The 16470-nt window shown below is 37.9% G+C and overlaps 1 protein-coding gene across 5 annotated transcripts in view; it reads right to left on the bottom strand.

Annotated features, from left to right (window-relative positions):
* Styk1 (serine/threonine/tyrosine kinase 1) overlaps window positions 1–16470 on the bottom strand; it is a 48995-nt gene that overhangs the window by 20384 nt on the left and 12141 nt on the right. For 3 of the 5 annotated variants that reach the window (XM_074076049.1, XM_074076051.1, XM_074076050.1), the window contains exon 2: window positions 16253–16364. The exons of the other annotated variants lie outside the window; for them this stretch is intronic. The gene's annotated coding sequence lies outside the window, so the exon portion shown is untranslated. The remainder of the gene's footprint in view (window positions 1–16252; window positions 16365–16470) is intronic. 5 annotated transcript variants of the gene reach the window in all.

The raw sequence follows: 16470 nt of genomic DNA, 5'->3' as shown, positions 1-16470 counted from the left end.
TTACTTGTGTATCTCATTTTTTAAACAGAGCACTTCATTTCATTTTACTTAGAGTTAATTCAGACAATCAATAAATATTTTGCAGAAGTCCAGAGATGATTTATGCACTCTCTTTCTCTCTCTCAAACAAATGGACAGAGAGCATTTGTCAATGAAAACTGTTAAATCCCTCAGCTCTCAATGCTTCCATGTGCTTCCTCTGCTCACACCATATATAGACAAAGACACAGATACACATTCTTAGCAAGATATAGAACTAATGAAAGTGCCAAAGGATCCAAGATGGTGACTAGAGGGCAGAAGCAGAAAGCATGAACTCTGTAAATCAAAAACTTTCCTGAGAAGCTGGAGCAACACTTGGCAGAACAAAACCACCAAGAAGAATCAAAACTCTGACACCCTGAATCCCCAACTCATACAAAGCTTCTCCATGCCATGTTACACTGAGAAAATAGGAGGGCTCCTGCATCACCAGATGCCGGTTCCAAACCTGCTTAGGAGATGCAGACCAACAGGTGAGCAAATAATCCGCATGAGGTATCCCCTGGGATAAACCAGCATAGCCCCTGGACAGACTGACCACCACCCCACAAAAAAAAACAAAAGAACTGAATAATAAACAAGGAACTGAAAAGGAACAAGCAGCAGAGGGGGTGGGATGCTCTGAGTGCACTGGAGAAGGGGGAGAGACAAGGACCTGATCTCTGTGCAAACTTTCAGTAAACAAAGACTGGAAAGGCAGAACGGCCAACAGTGGGCAAGTGACAAGACGCTGCCTGAAATAGGGCAGATAGTGGTCCACAAAACTCATCTCCTGAGCCAGTAGGCAACATTCAAAGTCAAATGACGTTACAAAATTGAAAAACAGTAAGCAAACCAGCATAACACGCAGACAGCAGAGAGCCAGCTGATGAATCTCTGACCTTGCCCTAGAGAAATGGCTCAAGGCAAAGAAACAAGCTCTTAGTAAAACAACACAGCAAAAACCCAACTCCAAAGCAGAATGGCTAGTGGGTCACACAGCTGATCTCCAGAACATGAGGACAAGTCACACCTCACTGAGGGAGGAGCTGACTAAGCAGCTGCTGCTGAAAAAAAGGAAAGAAAACTGTCCAGGCTCCCCAACTAAGACTAAGACTAAGACAGAGCTTCTGCTTAAATACCAACACCAGGACTAAATGCTGAAGGAGTAACATCAGAACTACTAAGACTGAAATTCTATTGTTCCTGAACCTGGAATTTTTTTTATGTGTTTGTTTATTTTGTTCCCTATTTATTTGTTGACCACCTCTCCCTGTTGATGTATTTGGTTCTCTCTTTACTTTTTCTTTTTGCTTTCTTTCTTTGTTTTGTTAGTTTTACTATTGTAAGTTAGCTAATACTAAATTATACACAGACTAGGGACAGAAACAGCACCAAGTGGAGCGATTGGAAGTCAAAAAAAGGATGGAAACCATTCTCCCCCCAAAAATAAATTAATACAGGATTGAGAGGTAAATGAAGAAAACAGATACCCAGTTCCAGACTCCAACAAAACAAAGATGAACTATGCCAAGGAACCCAATAGAGCTGACAAGAATATCTTGAAAGAAGAAATCCTACAAGTAATCCCTAAGAATTTCATGGGGATGTTACTAGACATGATCAACCAAAACATACCGGAGGCACTCAAGAAATTCCAAGACAACAAAAATAAAGAATATGAGCAGACACAAAAATACATAAATGAACTCATATGAGCCCCAAATAAATACCAAAGTGAAACATAGAGATAAATGAATTAAGGATGGAAATTGACAATATTAAAGAGGAAGTGACCCATGATATGGAAAGCCTCAAAAAAAAGAATGAAACAGAAATACAAAACACAATGGAAGGTCACTCCAGCAGACTAGAACAAGCAGAAGACAGACTCTCAGAACTTGAAGATGAAATGGAAATTAAAGAAAAAAGTGAAGAACTATTAGTCAAACAACTCAAGACCTGTGAAAGGAATATGAAAGAACTCACTGACTCCATCAAAAGACCAAACCTGGGAATCATGGGCATTGAAGAAGAAGAGGTACAATCAAAAGGAATTCATAATATATTCAACAAAATTATAACAGAAAATTTCCAAAATCTACAGAAAACTATGCCCATTCAGGTACAGGAAGCCTCCAGGACACCAAACAGACTTGACCAAAATAGAACTACCCCCTGATATAGTATCATTAAAACAACACACACAGAGAATAGGAAAAGAATAATCAAGGCTGGAAGAGAGAAAAAAACAGATAACATACACAGGTAAACTCATCAAAATTACAGCAGATTTCTCAATAGAAACCTTAAAAGCAAGAAAGCACAGAGTGAGGAATTTTGGGCAATGAATGAAAATGACTTCAACCCTAGGATAGTCTACCCAGTAAAACTATCATTCAAAATAGATGGACCAATAAAAGTCTTCCACAATAAGCAGAAACTAAAACTATATATGACCACCAAGCCAGCACTACAAAAGATTCTTCAAGGAATTCTACACACAGAACATGAAAAAAAACAAAACCATGAAAGGACAGGTAGTACCAAACTACAGAAAAAGAAAAGGCAAGAAAGTAGAGAGTAACATTGATTCAGCTGCACACAATCAAACACTTAAACAACAAAAAAAACTAAATGACAGGAATCACCACATACCTATCAATACTAACACTGAATGTTAACCCACTTAACTACCCCATCAAAAGACACCATTTGGCAAACTGGATTAAAAAAGAAGATCCAACAATCTGTTGCTTACAGGAGACACATCTCATCAACAGAAACAAGCACTGGTTTAGGGTGAATGGCTGGAAGATGATTTACCAAGCCAATGGCCCCCAAAAACAGGCAGGAGTAGCAATACTTATCTCAGACAAAGTAGACTTCAAACTTACATTGATCAAATGAGATAAAGAAGGACACTCCATACTAAGAAAAGGGGAAATACACCAAAAGGAAATAATAATTATCAACCTACATGCACCCAATGTCAATGCACCCAATTTCATCAAACATACTCTAAAGTACCTAAAAACATATATAGACTCCAACACAGTGGTAGTGGGAGATTTTAATACCCCCCATCACCAACTGATAGGTCATCCAAACAAAAACTCAATAAAGAAATTCTAGAACTAAATCACACCATAGACCAAATGGACCTAGCTGATGTCTACAGAATATCTTATCCAACTGCTGCACAATATACATTCTTCTCAGCAGCCCATGGAATCTTCTACAAAACTGATTGTATCTTACGACACAAAGCAAGCCTCAGCAAATATAAGAAAACAGAAATAATCCCATGTGATCTATCTGTCCACAATGCATTAAAACTAGAACTCAACCACAAAAACAACAGTAGAAAACATGCAAACAATTGGAAGCTGAACAACACATTGCTCAATGATCAATGGGTCATTGAAGAAATAAAAGAGGAAATTAAAAGGTTCCTGGAAGTTAATGAAAATGAAAACCCTACCTACCAAAACCTATGGGACACAGCAAAGGCAGTCCTAAGAGGAAAGTTTATAGCCATGAGTGCATATAATAAAAGGACAGAAATACCTCAAATCAATGACCTAAGGCTACATCTCAAACTCCTAGAAAAACAAGAACAAGTAAATCCCAAAACAACCAGAAGGAGAGAAATAATAAAAATAAGGACCAAAATCAATGAACTAGAAACCAAAAAAAAAAAAAACCATACAAAGAATCAATGAAACAAAAAGCTGGTTCTTTGAAAAAATAAATAAGATTCACAGACCCCTGGCAAACCTGACTGAAATGAGGAGAGAAAAAACCCAAATCAGTAAAATCAGAAATACAAAAGGGGAGATTACAACAAACACCACAAAAATCCAGGAAATCATCAGAGACTACTTTTAGAACCTATATTCCAGTAAATTTGAAAATCTTGAAGCAATGTACATATTTCTAGATACTTATGACCGTCCAAAATTGAACCAAGAGGATATTAATTACCTAAATAGATCTATAATACAAAATGAAATTGAAGCAGCAATAAAGAGTCTCCCAAAAAAGAAAAGTCCAGGACCTGATGGATTCTCTGTTGAATTCTATCAGACCTTTAAAGAAGAACTAATACCAACCCTCCTTAAACTGTTCCACAAAATAGAAAGGGAAGGAACACTGCCTAACTCATTTTATGAAGCCGGTATTACACTCATCCCAAAACCAGAAAAAAACACCTCCAAAAGAACTATAAGCCAATCTCCTTCATGAACATCAGTGCAAAAATCCTCAATAAAATAATGGTAAACCAAATCCAACAACACATCAGAAAGATCATTCACCACGACCAAGTTGGCTTCATTCCAGGGATGCAGGGGCGGTTCAATATAAGAAAATCGATAAATGTAATACAGCACATTAATAGAAGCAAAGACTAAACCACTTGATCATCTCAGTAGATGCAGAAAAAGCCCTTGACAAGATCCAACATCACTTCATGATAAAAGCTCTAAGAAAACTAGGAATAGAAGGAAAGTACCTCAACATTGTAAAGGCTATGTATGACAAACCTACAGCCAACATCATACTTAATGGTGAAAAACTGAAACCATTTCCCCTAAAATTAGGAATGAGACAAGGGTGCCTACTATCCCCACTCCTATTCAACATAGTACTAGAATTCCTAGCCAGAGCAATTAGGCAAGAAGAATAAATAAAATAATACAAATAAGTAAAGAAACTGTTGAAGTATCCCTGTTTGTACATGATATGATTCTAGAAGTTTTTCTACCCAAATCTTCCAGACATCATAAATGGCTACAGCAAGGTGGCAGGATACAAAATAAACCTACAAAAATCATTAGCTTTTAAATACACCAATAACAAACAAACTGAGAAAGAATATATGGAAACAATTCCATTTACAATAGTCTCAAAAAAAAATCAAATACCTAGGAGTAAACTTAACAAAGGATGTGAGTGACCTCTATAAGGAGAACTATAAACCACTGAAGAAAGAGATCGAGGAAGACTACAGAAGGTGGAGAGATCTCCCATGTTCATGGATTGGTAAAATCAACATACTAAAAATGGCTATACTACCAAAAGGAATCTACATGTTTAATGCAATTCCTATCAAAATCCCAATGACATTCATCACAGAGATTGAAAAATCAACCCTAAAGTTCATTTGGAAACACAAGAGGCCGCAAATAACCAAGGCAATACTCAGCAAAAACAGCAATGCTGAAGGTATCACAATATCCAACTTCAAACTATATTGCAAAGCAATAGCAATAAAAACAGCATGGTACTGGCACAAAAACAGACATGCAGACCAGTGCAGCAGAATAGAGGACCCGGATATGAATCCACACAGCTATGCCTACCTTATATTTGACAAAGGCGCCAAAAATATATGGTGGAGTAAAGACAGCCTCTTCAACAAATGTCACTGGGAAAAGTGGTTTGCAAAAAACTGAAACTAGATCCATGTTTATCACCCTGTACTAGTATCAAAATGGATCAAAGACCTTAATATCAGACCCAAAACTCTGAAGTTAGTACAGGAAACAGCAGGGAATACTCTATAACTAATAGGTATAGGCAAGGACTTCCTCATAGAACCCCAGCAACTGAGCAACTAAGAGAAAGGATGGATAAATGGGACTTCATAAATTTAAAAAGCTTCTGCACAACAAAAGAAATGGTCTCTAAACTGAAGTGACCACCCACAGAGTGGGAGAAGATATTTGTCAGCTATACAACAGACAAAGAACTGATAACAAGAATATACAGGGAACTTAAAAAACGAAACTCTCCCAAAATCAATGAACAAATTAAGAAATGGGAAGTGAACTAAACAGAACTTTCTCAAAAGAAGAAATTCAAATGGCCAAAAAACACATGAAAAAATGCTCACCATCTCTAGCCATAAAGGAAATGCAGATCAAAACCACACTAAGATTCCACCTCATCCCTGTTAGAATAGACATCATCAAGAACAACACCAACAACAGGTGTTGGAGAGGATGAGGGGAAAAGGGAACTCTGGTACACTGCTGGTGGGAATGGAAGCTAGTGCAAACACTCTGGAAAACAATATGGAGCCTTCTTAAAAATCTAAATATAGATCTGCCATATGATCCAGCAATCCCACTCCTGGGGATATACCCAAAGGAATGCAACACAGGTTACTCCAGAGGCACCTGCACACCCATGCTTATTGTAGCGCTATTCACAATAGCCAAGTTACGGAAATAGACAAGATGCCCCACTACAGACTAATGGAATAAGAAAATGTGGTACTTATACACAATGGAGTTTTACTCAGCCATGAAGAAGAATGAAATCTTATTATTCTCAAGTAATGGATGAAACTGGAGAACATCATTCTCAGCGAGGTTATCCAGGCTCAGAAAACCAAAAATCATATGTTCTCCCTCATAAGTGGACTTTAGATCTAGGGCAAATGCAGCAATGTTATTGGACTTGGGTCACATGCTGAGGGGAGAGCACGCAGGGGTTGTATGGGGATAGGTAGGAAACCCAAATCATGAAAGTGTTTGATGTCCCCACTGCAGAGGAACTAATACAGAATCCTTAAAGCAACAGAAGTCAATATGGGAAGGAGATCAGGGACCAGTTTAAAGACCAGTTAGAGATGAATCCACTTGGGTTGTAACACATTTGTACATGGAAGCAATGCTAGGACTCTCTCTGTATAACTATCCTTAACTCAACTAGCAAAAATACTTTGTCTTTCTTATTATTGCTTATGTCTTCTCTTTAACAAAATTAGAGATAAGGGCAGAACAGGTTCTGCCTGGAAGGGAGGCGGGGTGGGGAGAGAGGAGGGTATAGGGGGAGTGGTGAGAAATGGCCCAAACAATGTATGCACATGTGAATAAATGAATAAATTGTTTTTTAAATAAATAAATAAATAATAAAGAAAGTGCCAGTACCAAGCAACCTTCTTTCTCACTCTTTTAAAATAAAGGAAATACATTCATGTGCTTCAAATATAATAACAAAATGTTGGCGCCTAAAAATATTTTCCATACCATCCTCCATTAATTCATTTCTCTATCTCCTCCAAATGGACTATAGCTACAAGTTTATTTTACCTGGCAAGAGATTCTTCATGTATATCCCTTTCAAGTCTACGTAATCAGCATATATTTCAAATGACACCCCTAGAAACTTGATTCTTTGTTTCAAAAAAGAATCAACAGCTACTACTCTTCCACATATCTACTGACTTTATATTTGGCCCTTGCTTTGTGGCTTTATGGTCAGCACAGAACACTTACTAATTCTGATTAATATGAAATAAAATATGGTGATTTTCTGCTAAGTGTCCCAAATATGTGATCCTATTTTATAGTGACTTCATAAAAAGATAAAATTAAAAATTCAGAAGTATAGCTTATATAATTATGACACTGTACTGTGTTATATTCACCATATTATGCCATTTTCTATTATTATACTGAATGTTGTATTTTATTATCTATACTAATAATTACAGTGTTACTTATTGAGGCAGTCTGAAAGTCCTTTGCAAAGAAATTTCTCAGCTTCCACCTCACCTTCCTTTTTCACTCTTACTGGAGTTCCATAAGCAAGACTGTGGGGATCATAGTTAAACAATTCTCTTACAACTCAGAAGAGAGACAGGTGTATGGCTGGCTGATAAAAGCCCAGTTGTACGAGAGTAGCCAAAAAGGGAAAAATTAAACAGAGAAATTCCTATCTGCAGGTTTGTACATAGCAAGGGATCTAAGAAATCAGTGTATAGTTAGACAACAAAGTCCACCTCATCTAGTTTGTAAATGAAAAAGGCACAGAGAAAATGAGTTGAAAAAGTTTCCATAGTTCACAGAGTACTACATAAAAGGAAAGGCACTAACCAGCATTATCAGAGGAAACAGCAACAGCTCCTGAAGAGGGTGGAGCAAAGAAGAAAGTGCTAAAATTAAACATAAGCTCAGCTAGGTGAATTCAGAAGCTATTTGAAAATGTCCAACTGCCATTGTCAACCTTATTTTCCTTTCCTCTTGTTTCCCTTTTAGTGCATTATCAGATGTAATTACTTTTTGTCCAGGGAGCAGCCAGTTTAACTAGTTTAGCTCTTTGGGGAGTAGGTGCTGTGAGCACAATCTCTCTACTACAGTACAAGTAGAAAAAAAGGGTCATACAGCAGCTGGCTTAGATTTGTGAGCTCTTCCCAGAAGCCAAACTACACACCCACAAATTTGTACTAAAGTAATCTGGAGCCCTGTGTGCACAACACCTCCACAGTGAACTGTTCTTTTTGAACCACACAACTGTAGGTACACAGTCAAACATACCCTTTCCCAGTGACTCAAACACATGTTTATTACCCTTGTGTCTAGATATTACACTTGATACAAAGCACCTACCTTTAGACACAATATGGCCTTCTATCACAGTTCCTGAACCAAGTTCACACCATTGCTTTTATTTGTCGTAGATAGTATAAAGAGTCTAGGTTTATTAATACCCAATGAAATTGGATGCTAGTTCGAGGAGGTAAATACACAGGATGATATGCTTTCAAGATACTTATACAATAACTCCTTTGCAATTATTACAGTTTGCCTACAGACATATGGAGCATAACAAGTCCAGGATTCACATAGCCACAGAAGCTTGCATGAGAAACCACCACATACAGCCCACCAAGCTCATGTATCAACAGATGCTCAGATTCACATTTAAAATCTGTACTCCTTCTCTACACCGCTTTTCTCCCTGCAATTCATAATCAGTCACCACTTGGTTTTGCCTCTTGGCTGTGTATCAAGCTGAGAAAAGGCTTGCTTGATACTAACCCTGCTGGGATGACTCTTCCCATAGGTTAGAGTCAAGTCCTTCAATGGTCAGAAGAAAGATCCTGGTGAACATTTCTGTACAGTCCGACAGGTACTCTGTCCTCCCTAATTACATTTAGACAGTTTTCCCACTGTGCGCATTAAAAAATTGTATGTTAGCTACCGCTTCTTCTCTTAGCTGGACTGCAAAATACTTAAACATTAGCCCACAGTTAGTGCTATGTACAACAGAATTCCAGGTTTTGGAATCTAGGAGCTAGCAAAGTTGTGAAATTGCTTATTCTAATAACTCATTTGACAGTAGCAAAACATGTTTGTCATATAGTTTGCCTATAGTTTGCTCATACCTATTCCAATAGTGCAAAACCTTTTCAGGTAGGGTTTTAATTAAAACAATATTAGGGCCTCACTTGTGGCTGTTATTCTTTGTTTTTTCTTTTCTCAGTGACTTCAGGGTTTTTTCTTAGCTCCCCTTTTGAATTGAGAATATAAAAAGGGAAATGGCACAATGAGAAAGCAGATACAAATAGAAAGAGAATAAGAGTAAAATGGAAGGCAAAGATCACCCATAAATGTGTGCAAGATAACAGTCTAGAGACCATCCAAGTTACTGATTATAATTAGAATTCAACTAAACTTTTACAAATACTCACAATACAAACATAGTGCCACACTACATTTCTGCATGTTTCAAGGCACACAAAGGCAGTTCTATATGCAACAACGGCAGAACTCTTAGTGATATTTCTGATCAGTTAGCACAATCACCAATTAACCCAGGAGTTTCTAGAAGAAATTCTTCCCACCAGAACACAACTACTTAAAGGACTCTTGAAATCAGATTCATTCTCCTGGACTCTGTCTCCTTACACGCTATGAAAATTTCCTTGGCTGATCTGGGAATGATAGCTGGCCCTTTTCCAGTAAAGTCTGATTCCATCTGTTCTGCCAGCCTCACCCTCAGTTTCACACCCCCTGCATAGGAGCATGTTCTTTTTAGAGATTCAAGTGACCCATCCTCTCTGGTGGAGACCACACTGGATCAAAAGAAGTCATAAGTGATTGGCAGACGACTCAAACACCTTAAAAGGGTAAAATGTGAAGGTGGAAGATTGGGCTTAAGAATGCCTGCCTACTTGCATGGTCACTTAGCTTTCTGTTCACCTCCTCTTTCCATCCTCACCCTCAAGCTATCTAGCAAAAACCTGCTTTACTAGAGTATGAGATTGAGAAGAATTGCTCAGATTTACATGGTTATGTACTTCCAATATCCTGGAAAACAAGCTATCCTTTTGATTTTCTGAGCTAATAAACATATACTGAGAAAATAATGTGTGCCAGATATTATGCTAAGTCCTTTCCTACAAAGAAGGAAAGGCAGAAATTCAGGAATTAGATTATGAATGATTAGGTTATGAATTAGTCATGTGACTAATAATAAAGGCAAATAAATGGCAGAGCAATGCTTCCTACCCAGCCTCAGGTCTTTTACAAACCTAATGTTCTTAACCTATTCAATTATACATGTATATTTGTCATTCAACTGAATCAGACCAGGGCTGATGAGTGAGTCAAGTGGTAGAGCATCTGCCTAGCAAGTTAAAGGCCCTAAGTTCAAACCTCAGTAGTGCCAAAAAAATGAACCAGACCAACATGGTCAAGAAGAAATTATATCAGAATCCAAAAGAATCATGGAAACCACAACAGAGAAACCAAATTTTACCAATAAAGACACCATAACTTGTAAAGGACACATAAATAAAATCTTGCTGTAAGTTTGTCCTTCAGAGTTCTTACACAAACAGAAGATGTATCTTTCTTCAAAGTATTTGGAAAACAAAGGTATAATCAAATTTATTTTAGTACTCACCAAATATGTAATATTGGCTTGTTTTGGTTCATTCTCCTAAGTCTGAACTCCTTCCCAATCCTATTTCTATCTTCTGCTTTTTGAATGAAAAGGACCAATTCCTGGGTCAAAGAATCTTACTTTGAGCATAAGCGTCAGAAGGGACCCGAAATCCTTGAGGACAGAGCACTGGCCTATAAATTGGGAGCAAAAGCCTATCTCTCTCAGTGTCCCAGGTTCTATCTTTCTACTAAAACAAACCTGTGAGAGGATAAGAAGTGAATGGAAGAACACACTGAAGGAAGAGGTGGTCCTTTCTACATTCAGAGACACAGACTTGTGTGGATAACTTGCCTTGTGCCTGTGCTATCTCCCAGCAAGGATGAGATGGATAAGACAGTAGGTTCCCTTGTCCTTCCACTCACTCTGGCATTAGGAGATTGTGATTGTTCTGATTTTTACCCTTCTTCACCTTCCTAGACACACAGGCTTGGACTGAACATTAACACCCAGCAAAAGGGGTCCGCCATGGTGCCTAGGAGTCCTAAGCCTGTTTAAACAGAGGTCTTTTGACAATAATGCTGAGCATTATCAGCTTTTCTCGGTTCTTGCTTTCACCTGTTTGCAGGAATTTCTGAGTCACATGTGAAGATGAAGAAACTACTTTGTAGGGGAGTGAAGTGATTTCAAGAGAGATAATCTGCATAGCATCTAGGTAATCCGACACCTGTGCTCACAGACACTACCACATTGGATTTTAAATATGAGGACATAGATGAAAACATTTTATTCCTTCAGAGGTGTTATATACATTCAAAACAGTTTTATTTACTATAATTATCATTTCATTTTTTATGTTCCTGATTCCACAATCCTCCACCTACCAGTTTCAAATCTCAAAATCCCCAAAATAATATATTCTAAAGTAGACATTCTCCTGCTGAATATTCTCTTCCTGGAGTTACTAATTAACAACTTCTTCAAATCCCCAGTTTTTTAAGCCCAGAATATGGATACCAAAAAATAGGGAAAAGCCAAGAGCACATAATCACTGCCCACCCTAAACACAAATGTCTCCTTTTTCCTGCCTTATTAACACACCAATGATACCCACACCTGCTACTGAGGGCCTCTTTCCAACACTTTGTTCCCACCTTCATCAGTTGCACTGCATTTCCAAGGATTGGTTTCCCTCCTTAGGATTCATGCTGCTGGGCTTTTCCTTCTAAGCAAGGTACTTCTGGGTGTTCTAAAATGTCTTGTCAATTTTCCCCATAAGTGATGAGAACTGTTCTTTTTTGGCCACTCTTCCAGCCTGTTTTTGCACACTGGCACAGAGGAGGGCCCAAGCTGAGAAAAGGAGGAGGATGTCTGCAAGCAAAAAAACTGTATCTCTATTTCTTCTCTCTCTCTCTCTGTGTCTCTCTGTCTCCTCTCTCTCTCTCTCTCTCTCTCTCTCTCTCTCTCTCTCTCTCTCTCTCTCTCTCACACACACACACACACATAAATGAATCCCAGGCCAGCTAGGCAGAGAGATGGACAGATTTCACAATCAGGAAATCAACTCAGATGGCCTTTACCTCATTGCTGTGTCATACCAGGTGTGTCTCACTAAAGATTCTATACATAGAACATGATCTTAGGTAAACAATAATAAATGCCTGGCAAAATGAATAGGACACCTCTGGGAGCACACTGCAGCCTCATTCTGCATAGCTGGGAGCCAGAGCAAGTCCCCTCCTTAGGGATGGGGTCATGTGGTTCTGGTGAACAGTCCAGGAGCTGGGGGAGGTGGAGTCAGCACTGACTTGATGCTGTGATAACAAAGTCAGAGGTTTGAAGTTTTAATTCTGGCTTAGTGGGTGATTTGTTGAGCATCTAGAGGCATGGCATCTGACTTTGGCATTCCTCTTCTTCCTACTTTAGGGATAAGGAAACCAGCATATCTCCTGAGGGCAGTAAAGAGCAGCAGAAAGTGAGTCATGCCACAAAAGGGGCAGGGCAAGCAATCAGTCCACTCAGCCAGCTGTCCCACCTCACCTCTTCCCTATGAAAGTTCTTGAAATTTGGAGCCTTACTTTCCCTTCGTTTTCCTCCTCATGGTAAGGCATTGGTATCTACTCCTAACCTTACCCTGTCTACAATTTCCTGTGGTGTCATTATAAGAAAGGGGCGGTGGGGGGGAGGCGTAAGGAAAGGGTGCAGGATGGTGAATGTGGTAGAAATATTATGAACTCATGTATGAAAATGGAACATGAAACCTGTTGAAACTGTTCTAAAAATGAGGCAGAGGGAAGAAAGGAGAAGAATGGAGGGGAGTGAATTCAACTATGACGTATTCCTTAAGAACTTTGTTAAGTGTCACAATGTACTCCTAACATAACAATAATAAAAAGTAAATAAGAAGACACACACACACCTAAAGGGTGCAAAGATCTAGAAGCACTATAAACTAATTTTTACTGTATTGTTGGTTATTTTTTTGATCTGAACATTACTTTATGTATCTTGACTCAGCAATGGTTTAACCTAGACCCCATGGTTGACCTTTATTTGAAAAGTAAATAATCATCCACAGGGAGGGGAATAAAAGAGACTTTGGAGTTTGGATTCTGTTTGAATCTCTTATCTGCCATTCATTCTGAGCATGTAAGTATCTCAACTTTCTGGGCCTGTTTTCCCATATGTAAAGAAGTGATAATGATATCTGTTTTCTAGGGTTATTGAGAGTTATATGTCATCACTCATCTAAAATACCCAGTATATTACCACAGCCACTAGGTACCATCAGTATGTGCTAGTCTTTATTTTTCTCCCTTCCTTCATATATTTCACAGATTGGAAGGTATTCACCAAACTAACAAATTTTAAAAAAAACCTTTATCTAAATATTTTTAATATTTGTGGATCTAAGCATATGCATGCCTTGTGTGGGAAGAGAGTTAAAATAATCATAAAGATTAATGCAATAAGGGAGAATGGTGGAGAGGTGAATCTAACTAATGTATATTGTAAGCACATATGTAATTGCCACAACATATCCCCCTGTGCAACTATGATACACAAGTAAAAAATATTTACTCAAAAGAAAAAAATGTGGGTTTTTGAACTCATACTTCACCTAGGTGTCATTTGACAGCTTAACTATTAAAGCTGTTTAGTAAATCTATGAATTTGACAATCATATTAAGGAAGAGAGATTTAAACAAGATGGATTGAATAGCATAAATGCTGTGAAGTAAGATATAAAAATGGAAAGAATGCTAGAAAGTGGTATATTAACTAGGGAACAGTTGTTAGCACCTTAGGTTATATACCTAATTAGTTCAGCTCCTTGTTCCACTGATGCCATGTATATACTGGAAAATTTCTACCCAGTTCCTGAACCAATCCTGACGGTAGCAATAACGGGACTAACAGTCTCATTTTCTTTTGTCTCATTCTTCTTGCTATTCTCCTCAATTTGGGAAGATGCAGCCTTAAGCCACTTTCACAAGGTTTACCCAGTTATTCATGCTGAAGTAGCCAAGTCCCCTCACTTTTAGCATTCTGTTCTGAATGCTGCCCAGTGGACAGGGCCTTGTCCTCTTTGCCTACAACAATATTCTTCAGTAAGATTGGAACTTTGGTCTATATTCTGTTAATGAACTCCTGCTACTAATGTAAAGACCTTCAGATAAACACAAACCAAATGGTCTAACGCCTGACTGCTATCACCCTGCCCTTACTTGACCTCATTCATACCTGCACAATCCCACAAATCCACCAACCCTGTGTTCTGCTGACCACACCAATATAACCCAAGTTGCCACTTCTTGCCTACATTTCACTCTACAATTGAATTGTCCTCCTCTTCATAGAGTCTTCTTGTACAATCTAGTTAGTTTGTTTTAAAGCATTCACTCTTAAGAGGCTATCCTCATCCCAAGTCACTCACCTAGAAGTTAAACAGTCACATAGATGAAATGTTTTGCTCTGAAGGAGAAATGTGGGGTGCTATAAAAAGGTGAGAAGGGAAGGGAGTCAAGAAAATTTCTCAGCTGATGGAGTGACACAAGTGGTAGAGTGCCTGCTTAACAAGCATGAGGCTCTGATTTCAAACTCTAATACCATAAAAAAAAAAGAAGAAGAAAGAAAGAAAAGAAAAGTAAAAGTAAAATTTCTCTGATTAAGTGGTACTTAAACCAAGACAAAAGATAAGTAGGAGCTGACTAGGGAAAGAAGGATGTAGACAAAAGGAAAGTAGAGTATCCGGACTGTGAAACAGAACAGAGCTTGAAACATTCTCAGAACTGGGAAGTGAGTGTTCCTGGACAGTAGCAAGAAAGGAAAACAAGAAGAGATGACACCAATCATGTAGGCCAGATGCAGAACATAATGAGACTTTTAGGCCATACTAAGCAATGCTCATTTTATTTTAACTGCCACTGAAGTATTTTAGAGAGTGACATGCTCTGTTTTGTATTTTTAAAGGACATTCTTTGAAATACTATTCAGAAATAAGAATGAACAAGTTACTAATACATGCAACAGCTAGATAGGGCATTCTGCTGAGTGAGAAAAGCTAATCACAAAAGGCTACACACACATGATGTATACATAAATAATTTAGCAATATGTAAACCAAGAGTCTTAATGACTTTCATAATTTTGACCCTGTATCTCTTATGAGTCAATTATAAGAGAATATATTTTAAATGGAAGATGTTTCTGAATACACAAAATTTTTAAGGTTTGTCATCCAATGCTCGGAAGGCAGCTTAGGCTATAGAGTGAGTTCAAGGCCAACATGACCTACATCGTGACAACCTGTCTCAAAAGAACAATAAAATCATCATAATAATAATTTATTACACTTATCTACTTTTTTGACGGCATAAATAAGGATTTACTTCAAAAACAGTCCAAGGAATTAGGGGAGGAGAAGTAGGTGGAGTTATAAAAGAAGCAAGATAGTCTGTGTGTTGAAAATGGTTGGATTCAGGTGATAAATACCTAGGCATTGTTCTACATTTGCTGCTTCAACATATATTCACAAAATTATTTAATAAATGGACTTTTTTGCTAATAGGTTGAGTGAAAAAGCAAATTTGAAAATGTTTACACAGAAAGTTCGCAATAAAATTGTGTCTTTCGTACCCCTGTGTAGGAAACCAAGAAGAGGAAGAAGTATATCAGAGTTTTACACCATGGAGATGATCATGAAGAATGACTTTCTCCTCTACTTTCTATTTTCCAGATTGAGTGAGTTAATTGTTTTATAATAAGAAAATACAAAGGAATAAAGCCTGGAAGGCAGAAAACTTATAAAGCAGTGATATCAAAAGAGAAAACTGGCTGAGAGTGACGGTAAAAGCAAGAAGGGAAAATAATCTTCCTGATGAACTAGTGATCAGGACTAAAGATGTGGTAGAGTTATTGAATCAAGACTTATGGGGGTTGGTGTAATGGCTCAAGCAGTAGAGCACCTGCCTAGCAAATATGAGGTCAAATGTGAGTTCAAACCCCAGTACCACCATAAAAAAAGAGAGAAAAAAAAAACACTTACAGCTTCAAAGAGGCTCTCTGGAACTGAAGTCAAGATGAAGATCTGGAGTTTATCTTCCTTGTTGCTTACTATAGACATTATCTTGCCAACCTTAGAGTGAGCTAAAGTGAAACTACCAAGAACAAAGTTAATTTATTATCAACATCAAACTGTGGTATAGTAGAAAGACTCTGGAAGAAGAATCAGAATTGTGGGATAGATTTATTTCAACCAACTGA

Source organism: Castor canadensis, chromosome 6, assembly GCF_047511655.1.
Source record: "Castor canadensis chromosome 6, mCasCan1.hap1v2, whole genome shotgun sequence".
NCBI classification, from domain to species: domain Eukaryota; kingdom Metazoa; phylum Chordata; class Mammalia; order Rodentia; family Castoridae; genus Castor; species Castor canadensis.
The sequence above is the reverse complement of the archived record's forward strand: the minus strand, read 5'-3'. Positions and strand labels throughout refer to the sequence as shown.